The sequence below is a fragment of the Lepeophtheirus salmonis genome, chromosome 5, assembly GCF_016086655.4.
Source record: "Lepeophtheirus salmonis chromosome 5, UVic_Lsal_1.4, whole genome shotgun sequence".
Taxonomy (NCBI): Eukaryota; Metazoa; Arthropoda; class Copepoda; order Siphonostomatoida; family Caligidae; genus Lepeophtheirus; species Lepeophtheirus salmonis.
The window spans coordinates 14,994,355-15,007,125 of NC_052135.2; the positions used below are offsets into that span (position 1 = coordinate 14,994,355).

General features: G+C 29.0%; 1 protein-coding gene across 2 annotated transcripts in view; it reads right to left on the reverse strand.

The window, feature by feature from the left end:
- LOC121117629 (cell adhesion molecule Dscam2) overlaps window positions 1-12,771 on the reverse strand; it is a 217,844-nt gene that overhangs the window by 161,994 nt on the left and 43,079 nt on the right. The window lies entirely within an intron of this gene.

Consider the following 12,771-nt stretch of genomic DNA (forward strand, 5'->3'; position numbering starts at 1 on the left):
TGCTCTGGGTTGTAGTAAAATATTAATTACTTCCTCCAACGACGTTGAAGGGAGGGTTTGTTTATGTTGCTTTTTGTTTGTCGATTTGTCTGTTAGTCACCAAGATTATACAAAAGTTATAGATTTTTTTTAAATGTTCATATAATTGGTTAGATGGACTGATTAAGTAAGTATAAGTAAACATTACAGTATTACATTTACTCCATCTAACCTAGGAATCTTGTGTTATGTAAAATTACATAATGTATATTTATTTCTCTAGGAATGACTGGGGCACGAACTTATACACATTGAGTACAAGGTAATAATTTCTCCCAAGCGAGTTGTCCATGAGCAGCGTCGATTCCACAGATCCATTTTTATCGAACTTGGCACAGAGATTATACTTTTATATGGTCGCAGTTAAGAGGCCATTTAATTTTGAGGAGTCAAGGTAGGGCAAAACGTTAAAACTACTTAATCGACCATAACATATTGAGGTACAGAGTGTCCTTATGTAGAGATGCAATCAAGATGCTTCATATAGTAAAAACTTCAAATCATAGAAAAATACCATATGGTGATGTTTACACTCTACCAATTGTCCATTCATGTTTATGCTACGTTTTATTTGTGTTTAAAAATAAACCACTGAGTATCACGTAAACGTTACAATGTTTTTCAGAGGAATGATATATTATTTTCACTATTTAACCGATTTAGAGACTGAGAAAAAAAAAAACTAAAACCATTGATTTTTTAATTATGCATTAAAAGCCACCCTAATATATCTTATATGTACATTAATATTTTTATGAGGGGAGCCATAAATTGGGAAAAAGATAGTTTGGATCCAATTCGAATAGCTATTATATATTAGGGGGATGATAAGGTGGAATTAGAAATTGAATGGTACTGCAGTCATACATAAATAATAAACAAATATTCGGTTTTTGATTCCTTAAAAATAAAAGACTAAGTTTTACATAGTTATTTTTAGTATACTTATTATTTTATTTTTATGGGGGATTTCTCGGTCTGTTATTAACTTTATATCTACATTGTTATATACCTTTGACCTACTTAATATGATCTCATCAGTTTATGTATATATAACAAGAAAAGATTCTCTGTCCACTGGGAAAGACGAGTAACAGGGAAGAATATTGTACTTATGTATGTTCTAGTGGTTCTCAAACTTTGATATGCAAATAACAGTTTTGTCGTAAATCAATCTCATACTCATAAAGATAGAAATTCTAGCAATGATCAATATTTGGAATAAATATGTTTGGTCAGAATGGGAGTTCTAATATATTTATGTAATATTTTTGCAGGTGGTAAAGACTGTGAAAAGTTTGAGAACACCCGCGTTATTGATTTTGAAATGAAACATTTCCTATGTCTCTTTCATAATAATATTAGGCTACTTAAATACTCAGTAGTTATTGTTTTTAAGTACAATCTCACAAATATATTAACAATATTTTTTTATTCATTTTCTTTTAGTTGCTATACACTTTAAATGAGTATATGTTGGTAAACTGCAATATATTAGTACTCTGAATAATTATTTCTTCCTACTTTCAAAGTTCTTACGTGTTTGAGGGTAATGAGCTCTGTAGTGTGAATAGTGATCTCTGTCAGTTCAGGGTGGACAAGGTAAATACGGAATAACTTTAACGGCTAATTATGAGACTTGTATAAGGGATAGAAAGATTATTTTTTGTTCATTTAAAAGCCACATTAAATATAAAATGGTTATTCATAATGCAAGCCTTCGTTCTCGATCACGATCTCTACACCGCGCCTGAATGTTTTCCATGCTACCTCTTGTGGATCCAGGTCCTTCATTGTATTTACGATGGAGGCCTTCAAGGCTACAATTGGGGCATGATTACTCTTACAGTCGATCCTCTCCACCATGCACAACAAATAAAAATCACATGGGTTGAGGTCGGGGCAGTTGGCTGGCCAATGGAATGGAGGCCAAAAATCTGGCACATTTTGTCCTAATAGCTCTTGGACATTCTTGGCCTTATGATATGCATATACATTCCAGGTATATGAGTGCTGAGTCTTGCTGGAATGAATATGGCTTCCCATCAGTGACCTCATTCATCCATGGGATAATCACGTCCTTGAGAACGTCCTTTTATACCTCCTTGGTCACCTTCTGGCCCTTTTGGAAGAAGCGTTGGGCATAACTTGTCCATCCGTGCGGATTACCACCAGGACCATAACCGAATTCTTTGTTTTTATGACTGTTTGGACCTCATCAGGGTCCAAACAGATCCATCTATCGTTTCTACGGTTATGGTTGGCGTCAATGGTGAAGATTTTTTTGTCCGAAAAAAAACTGCACATAACAACCTTACCACTTCACGGGGTTAATAAGAATTTTACCTTTCCTGATTTTGTCTGCCTGATTCTGCTCTGTTAGCAGATTCTTTGAGGCTCTGACCCTCGACAAGTAACCTGATGGCATTTTTTATGGTCCTTTTGCTAACTTGATCAGCTTAGCAATTGGTGTATCTGGATGAGTGTCAATTGATCGTTTCAAGCCAGCTTTGAACCTTTTAGTCCGGATTTTGGCGTCTGACCCAGAATAAAGCAACTACTTCCTCATTGCGTAAAAGAAGAGTGCCAATATATTAGTATACTCATACTCATAAAACCAAAATAAGAATGATTCTTAAAATTTCACGGTCTTTATTTTTGTTTTAAATTTAGCAGAAGAGTTCTCAATTCATTTTAATTTCTTTATGTCCTGAGAAACGCCGAAAAAAAAAAACATACTCTAACAATATATAGATATGAATTTGACATACTTTTAGCCGAATTATTTTTTCATTTTCTTAGATATCCTTGTGAACAGTCATTATTCGGCTACTGCAAATTATATTATCCAAAGCGAGACACTTTTTCCGCATCTTCGGGTCAAAGTGCTTATTTTATTATGAGATCATTAAATATTATTACTTTTAAAATATAAACTTTTATACGAAAATGTCTTTCGAAATGGGGTTTCAGAAGAATTATTTTATGAACAATGTCATTCTTCACATGTGATTTTTTAAATAGAAAAATTAGAACAGTGTCATTAAACTCAATAATTTTGTCAAATGCAAAAAATAAATAAATTCAAGTATTAAAGCAATGCTAAATAAAGTGTATCAGTGGTTGATAGAGAATAATATCCTTTCGAAAGCTCTGAGTTTACATAAATATATTTATAATTTATAAAGAAATAATCAGTTCTTCAATTTTAAATGGTTTTAAATGTCTTTTTTGTTCTTCTTAAGTAGTAATAACATAAAATATGCATCACTAAAATTAATTTATTTTATCTTCAACATTTTCAAGTGAAAAAAAAAAATATTTTTTTCCAAATATATAACCTCATAAAATGTTAAAAGACACATCTAAGGGGGAGCAAAATAGAATGAATTCAATGCAATGTTTTTAATATCTTTAAAAAAACATATTTTGCAGTGAAAAGAATTTTTTTTTTTGCCTTTTTTTTTATATTTCCCAATTTAAATTTTAAGACATATATTCACTTCTAAATTCATGTTCTTATTATTTTTTGCATCAAAATAATATAAGGATAGAATGAATGGCATAGAAGAAATCTTATAGAAAATGACAACATTTTCTTCAAAAAAAATATCAAATAAATATCATTTTTCTTCTTTTGTTCGGTTTGTGTCTCCGTATGAAACCTGATCATTTAGTATCAGATATCAATGATTTTATTGTTATTTTTTTTTTCTTAGGAGATGTGTCTTTCACTTTGTTTTGTTTTTTAAAACAAAACAAATAAACAAACCAAATTTTACCAATTTTTTAATCTGTAGATACCGGGCGTGGCATAGTTATCTTCTCATTACAAAATTTAAAGATTATTTGTCATTAAATTTTGAGCTATTTCTATATAACTTTTTAGAAGCTTTGAAAAATTATCAGTAGCTATCTATACACGCAACTTTTTTTCTCCAAAAATATTAGGTACATTCGAAAAAACGAACTGACAATTATATACTTTTTTGCATGAAATGTTTCTCTCATCCAGAGTATCCACCATTGTTTCCAAACGTTTAGAGGCCGATCACAGCCTCAGACATTGTTTTGGAACTTACCTTCGGATCAACTACAGCAGCACAAAGGAACTTTGGTCCCCATAGAGCCCAAATCTAATTCACAGAACATTTTATTATAGACACACATATTGAAAAAGTCTTCAAAAAGCCTCACAACATCCTCGACAGCATTCAAACGTATGTCCGCAAAGCCTATACCTCCAAGACTCCTGTAAAAAAAAGTGAAAACTTCTGCAAGAGCTCCCTACTCCGTTTTGTTTCAGAAAATACCAAAATATTAATGGTGGCTATTTTGAATGAAATAACTAATGTGTCATAATATCAACATTGATATTAGTAAGGATGGTTTAGTCTGACTTAAAAACCGGATAATATCTAATTAATTATGCATTATTATTATTGAAGGAATTGGATATTAGTAAAATTTTCTGTTTGTTCAGAATTACATACAAAGCTTTGAAAAATTATCTTGCAGAATTTTTTCCATTTTTTGTTGGATGTATTATGATTAAGCATCCATTCATATTATTTACAAAACATGATTGATTGTTCTTTCAATGGAGAGGTATGAATGTATGTCTTACATACATAGGTATGCATCTAGGTAACGGAGGGCTTAAATTGGAAAGCAAGCAACAATCTTTTTTTCTTTATTTAAAATATAAAAGATACTGTTTATACTTTGTAAATACATATATCCAAATATGTACGTATACATATAGTATACTTAATATTTACCCAAAAATTTTACAATCTCTTTCTTAAATCATCTCAAGTACGTATTTGTTGTTTTTAAAAGAATTTAAGATATTTTCAATTTGTTTACTTGATATTTTATTGGAACGTTGCATGAGAGGAGTCATTCCGTCTTCTTTAGTGTCTTTTCTATTATGAAAAAAATAAAGAAAAAAAAATGGTTGTTGGTTTTCTAATTTTCTTTCTTTCTATTTATGTCAGCAAAATAATTATTATAATTATTAACAAAGCCACTAGAATGTACATGTATATATAGTCAAGCTCAAAGTTGTTCATAAACACCGACGTTTTTACCTAAATTTCCTACTTATTTTCACCAAGAATGTGTTTTTGGATGGGAAACGACACAAATATGAAAAATTGATTATTGTTTTTGAAACACTAGAAACTACAGGGCTAATTCATTATGCATTTAAAACAACTTAAATATATATTTTTTAAATTAAATTACATAATTTGGGATCATACCTCTGATTGGCTCTTCATATCCGAATGAAGTTAATTTTGTACTATTTACGAACTTTATTAACTTTACTATTACTTGGATCTATCTAGCTGAAACTTTACTAAAGAGGGAAAGCCGACAGATACTACTACTTCCTCCATTCTTGGCCTCAATGACTCTAGGACATAAAGGTATTATTTCCCTATTACTATTAAAACGCTATTCTTTACGTTTTTTCATCGCACTCTACACTTTTCAATTAGATATAGTATAAAAAATTTCAAAAAGTGATACCAATTCGGATTAGGAAGATTGACATACACAGTATAGGATAAGTATTGGGAATAAATTATATATATATAGTAAAATCTGTATAAAGTGGTCAGGCAAGGGGTACTAACCAAACAACCGCTTGGTGCAAGGCAGTTAAAATTGGTTGTCCAAGTTTTTTACCAATAGGGACAAAGACTTTTCAAGAAGGATATAATGTAATTGAAAGATTGTTGGCAATAAGTTATTGAACAGAACGGAGCATACTTGGCTTAAATTGAATGACTATAAAACTTCTTATAAAGCCTTGAAATAAAGAGAAAAATACGTAATTACTTATTCTCCAACTTACTATATTATGAACAGTCAAACCTTGTCTAACGACCACATGCTCTAAGCGTGTTACAGCACTGAGTGGGCATATTTAACTTTGTAATTTATAATTGTTACAAAACAAGAAACCTGATTTATTCACAAAATATTTCTGATTTGAAAATAAAACTATTTCCCCTAAAATAATAATACTTTAAATCAGAAGTCCATTTTCCTTCCCTTCATATCTAATTTTTATAGTACAGATTGTTTACCATCTGATGGATAGGGTATTCTAATATCTTAAATTCAATTGTTTCATGTTTTGAAGAACTATGATAAGAAATATGAAGAACTGAACTTATGTGGAGTTGCTAATATTTTTTTTTTTTTTTTTGTTTTCAGAGAACTTCGTTTTTTGTGAGCCAGAACAGGAACATCAAATAACAGCACATTGCCAATGATGTCCATAAGTTAAAGACAAATTGTTATGTATGAGTTTCAACTTTTTCAGTTTCTCTTTTTGCATGGGAGTATTTAAGAACAACGGATCTTAGAATCTGGAGAAAATGATCTCACATTTAACTCTTTTTTATATATAAAAACTATTATAGTTTGAGAACAAATTGATTGCTTTTTTATTAGTTGATTTTTGATATATTCAAATAACCTTCAAAGTTGTAAATATATACAATTACTCATTTTTGACAGGTGAATATATAAATACAAATGTATACAACTTTTGCAAAATTAAAATAGCCGAGTTATTTTACAGTTCAATTAACTTTGAACAAACAGATCAAAGTACATAAAACATAGAACGACAATTATGTCTTATCGTCGGTACATGGTAAGGGGAAATTAGGATAAGGCAGTCGTAAAAAGAAAAAAAAAGCAATTATAAAAATATTTCTTTCTTTTATGTTATGGATCCTTAAACTAAATGATGATGATATCTTAATTGAAAAAGGCAACTGAGTGTCTCTTCATCAAGCAATGTACAAATAAAATTGTAATATATCTCTACAATTATAATTAACCTTATAAATATTTATGTAGGCATATATATATAGTGTATATTTTTTCTAAGTTCATTAATGACTTCTCTACAATAACTTATATTATGTACCTAAATATTTATGTATAATATACAGGCATACACAATTTGTAAAGTCGATATATGACTGATATTTCCAATGGTTAATTGCCCCTGACGATCGTTATAAATAGTAATAGTAGTTAAATGAGTACATAGGTATATAAGGCTCCTACGTAAGTATATAAGATGTAGGTAGAAGAACTACTTTATTTGCATGTTTCATTAGTTTTTAGATTAATTAATCAAGTTACCTTGTCGTTGAGAGGTAACCAGAGGAGAAAATAAGGTATATATAAGTATGTATGTAAAAAAATACATATTTTCATATATGTACTTAAGTATGGAATACTCTAAGTTTTGAACGCGCACTTTTTTTTTCTTCCTTTTTTTTTTTTTTTTTTTTTGATCAACCAATGGTTTTTCCACATATTTTCTATAAGTAACATCAAATTCAATTTTTTCATGTTTTAAAGGGTTCTAGGACAATTGGCCGAAAACAATGTTGGAGAAGGACAATTTGCCTAACAAACATTTCGCCGAAGAACCATTTGGTACATTTTCCCAAAAAGGATACTTAATTTATTCATATATACAATTGTATATTTTAATTCAATTTAAAAAAATGGGAGTATCTTTACCGTTCTAGTACTTAAAATAAATTAAAAAATATATAAACATGAGCGTTGTTCAAATGAAAGAAGTGCTAATCAATTCTCCGTTATTAATTAATTTTCATTCAACATGATGTATTTTCATAATGGAAAATACTCATGGATTGACGAACAAGAAAGTACAATATCAGGCAAGAGTAATGATTTCTACTTCGTTATGATCCATAATTGGTCTGAAGAGGAGGTTGTAGTGAGGTAAATCCCTGAGAAGATTGAGGAGGTACTAGAAGGTTGAGTCGTTGGAGATCATGAGCAAATAAGAGACGTAAGCCAGGAAAACTAGTAATTTATGATAACTAATTGAAAACAGAGAAGTAATTCGCACTTTTTCCGTTAGAATCGATGTCGTGTTTGTTTATTATTTAAATTACTACCACGGTAAAGATTCTGTGTTGTGTTTGCTTAATGACAATTAATAGAAAAATATTTTTCTGCAAGAAAAAATAATCATACCTATATGACATATATTTTGTATGTTAACAATAACTAGTTATCATAGTATCATTTTTAAATTGAAATAAAATTGGTTTTGAAGAACTATAATAAGAAATAGGAAGGACTTAACGTAAAGGGAATACCTAAAAAAAAAATTCTTTAAATGATTTTTTTTTTTTTTTTTTTTTTCAGATGGTTTATTTTTCTGTGAGCCGGAACTGGACCATCAAATAACAGCAAATTGTCAATTACTTCCATTAGATGAAGAAAAATTTTAATGCTGGAGTTCAATCTTGTTCTTTTTTTTATCCCTCGGATAGAAGCTAATTAGAATGACGGTTCTTATAACCTGGAGATAATACTTACATATACATATTTACATACATTTATTTATGCATTGTATCGATCGTTCCCTCCTTTTTTTTTTCTTTTTTGACCAACTAATGTTTTTTTTTCTAATTTGAATAGTAATGAAAGGACAAGAAATTGAATTTTAACAATATTGTAATGAGAGTCCAAACGGATAAACTAATAATCCTGAACATCCCACATTTAGCTTTCACAGCCTACACTTTTTAAAATATGTAAATAAATAAAAATTCAAGATTTGATTTGACTGAGTGTCTTAAATCCAAAACCATGAATAATATGGTTTAAAGAGCCAAAACTGATAAAAAAATATATAAAGCATATCGTCCAAACAGACCTAGAACATATTGAATTAAAACGGGACAGTATGGTTTGTTCCGGGTACACAATCAATTATTATACAAATAAAAAATTAAGTATTTTCTATATTTAAGTCGTTTTCTTAATAAATAGGAACAAGAAATGATAAATTAAAGTTTTTTATAATTTACAGTTTTCAAAAATACTTCACAATGCAATCGCAATCGATAACTGTGTTGCCTACAGACTATAAAAAGATTGTATACATATGTACTTAATTACTACCTTACATAAATAAAATTAAACAGAAAACAAGTTTTCGACCTGTTTATTCTTTATTTACATATGATAAACCACTTTAAAAGATGACCGTCATTTGTCAGTAAGTGCTTAATAACAAGATTTTTGATCGTAACTTATTAGTTAAGTATCTTAGTCCATTGAAATTTTATTAATTTAACTTGTTTAGTTCTTCTTTGAAAAGATGTTTTGTGTTAATTACGTATGAGTCTTGATATTGACCATGTAATATAATGAGTAACTCTATACTTTAAAATATGAATCGAGGTCTCATTTTTAATAACGAGTGTGTGTTGCTAAAGCTTACATTGAAGAAATAAAGTACATTATATTAAATAATGAATGTTGCTTTAGATGAGATTTAGCAACAAGCGTGCTTAGCTAAAGTTCAGCTTGATAGCTGTAACTTTTTTATTAATTACCATTTTGATGATCATATAAAATTAATGGATTAGTCTAATATTTTGTTTTAATTCATTAACACATTAATTAGACAGGGGAACAACTAGGGGGGGGGGTATCATAGCTTATATTGTAGAAACATATTTAAAGTTTAATTTTAAAAAAGATCGATTTAAAAAACATGCATCTCCAAGAATTTTTGTTTCCTTTTGTATTGATCCTATTCTTTATGGGGAAGTACTAGCAAATAGTCAACATTATCATACTATTTTTTTCAATTTCATGACGTCACGCCTCGTAAAAGGAAGAGCGAGGCAATCAAAGGAAGATATTACTAATTTGATCACCCATCTCAAGGGATGTTCAAATTCGGATTCCGCGAGAGACCACGGGAAGATAATTTATCCAAGAAAAACTACACGACCTCATAACAGAGTAGAGTGGACTCCCTCCTTGGGAATGAGATATCAGGATCGAAACAATAAAGTGATCCATTCACGATGAGTAGATAATTTTATTAATTCAATGTGGGATCACTTTAAAAATACAAAATGGAAGATAATCCTTGGAGATTCATATTTTATGAATGGATCTTTTCTTTTTAAAATAATGCACTGAATAGCTATGATATTCCTCTTCACTATGTATTATGAATAAGTTATAAGGCACTAAAGAAGGGGGTTTTCCAGCATTTTTCAGCCTAAACATGGAAAAATATTGAGTTCAGAGCAAGATACATAATATAAAAAAAAACACTTTCACAAAGGTTTTATTAATCCAAAATTTAATTTGGGATTGTTTTAAGGGTAAAAATTGACTTTGAACAATAATTGTCCCGAATTACTATAATTCCAGATATTTCAGAATTTAGATGACTGAGAGAAAAACTAAGATCAATTTGGGATTCTGCCTCGAAGGTACATTCTTTTTTTGGCTTGAATTTATTTGTACAAAATGATTTTTCTCCTGTGTAACAAGATTGTTTTAATTATATTTATTCTCTCCTTTCCTAACTACTAACTATTATACTTCAAAAAAAGCACAAAGCTGGTCAAAAAATAAAAGCGTGCATGTTCCATAAATAGAGTATTCTTGTATTTAAGTAAGTGTCTTAAAATATATATATACATACATATGTACATAAAACCCTTTAGGAAGTATCATCATGTTTCGTATCTATTAAATCTAAGACAGTGAGGGAAAAAACCAATACATGAGAGGAGCATTGCATGATCAATCTAGTAGGAGAGAAAGGGAGGAATGGGGACCATCGATATACCAATTTTGTATATAATGATCACAAATATTTTTTACTCGTTTTTTTTTTTTTTGTAGTAAAAATTCATGACTCGATACTTATGTATGTGTATGCAAAAAATAATGGATACATAAGAAAGAACAGCCAAAATATATTATATTTGTACTAAATAAAAACAACTTATTGTATGAAAAACTAAAGTTTTTTTTGTTATTTAAAAAAATAAAGGTATGCATATTCTATGATTATTAAAGATCTCTCCTCTGCGATGAAGTATATTTATTCACCCCCTAATCCCTGTTGCATATTTGAATAAATATATGTTCTTCCATAGAGCAACAACGCCAAAAGTCTTTATGCTAATAATGACGGTGATGATCATATTATTATGTATATATATAACAAAACAAATTGCTAGAATACACATGTAAGCAAGTAATTTAGGCATTATAACATATGTACATTCAAAATGCATAATGTTGTATATATGATTATTCACAATTACGTATGTATGTAGATATCATTATTTACATGGAAATGCATGCGATAGAACATATGGAAGGTTTTTTTTAATTAATTAGAAAAAAAATCTCCCTTATTTCATAAATTTTCGTTGTTAATTTTTTTTTCTCACAAATGCAAGCTCGAATATTTTTTTTTTCTTTCAAAAAGCCTGGAATTCACTTGCATTCTTCTACTAATTATCCTCAATTTATATCAACAAACTACACTTATAAAACTTTTGCATGACTGTAAATTGTCCTCAATGTACTCAAAGTTAATCCTGAGAATAAAAACATAAAGACTAATGAATTTTATTTGAAAGGCCATATCGGAGCATATCTTTTAAATCAAATCAAGGTTCTAAACTATTTCTAAAATTGTTACTACGATTTATGGATTGACTCATAGATTTGAATACATTTAACTCAAATGTCTTTATGATTTGTGTATGTATGTGCATAACATATATACAGTATACAAGTATATCTACAAATATAGAAACATTTAAATACATATTACTTTTTTAATAATTTTACAAGATAAAGATCATTCTTTAGAGTCCTTTTAACAGTCTCAAACGGCAGCTCAAGTTCTAGAAGGATATCCTGCACACTCACATTCAAAAAAATTGCTATCAGTCTTGATCACATCTCTTTTACCATTTTGTTCATCATCTTTCAATTCTTGGACCAAAATTTCAATGACGGCCTAAAATTCGTGCAAAATGTAGTATATTTGAAGAACAATCTCAACAAATAACGTGTTTTGGGAAAAGAGAAAAAGTTGTCTTGGGATATGGAAGTTACATGTCTGATGTTTTATAATGAACCAAAAATTAACGTGGTCTCCGTTATAATTTAAAGCATGTCTTGAGAGAAGAGCAGCTTAGCTGTCATGACGTTTCATTAGATTAACTGTAAGCAGCTATAAGATGAAGTAAACAAACCCAAACGCCACTCCGTATCTAGAAAAGATATAGACAGGATATACTCTGATCTCGATCATTTATTCTACTCCGAGTACACAAAGACTTACACTTATATACACAGAACAAATCATCATTGTTACCTTTCGTTTTTCACGCACTAGTGAGTTATTTATACTTTTAAGTTATCTCATAAATAACAAACGAATAATGATAACAGCTTCAGGAAAATAACAAACATTTTTTCAAATAGCAAGAAAAACAGTTTTCTCAATTATATAATTTTCATCTATTGAAATGTTGATACAAATTAAGCTGTACCAAAATGTAACAAAGGTATACGTGGAGGGAAAACCACGAATACATATTTAAAATAGTAAACTTATAATATTAAATACTTAATATTAAACAAACATTAAATTTATTTGGAAAAAAAAATCAAAAGTGAGATTTTGATTTTAAATTGGTTTAATAAAATTTGAATATTACATTTTTTTGAAAATAACTTCAAAATCTTTAGTTATTCTCAAAAAATTAAATTTTTTAGGAATATATTTAAAATATTAAATTTTTTTCAAGAAAAATTTGAAATACTACATTTTTGGAGAAAAATTTAAAATTTTTTTTTTGAGAAAAATTAAAA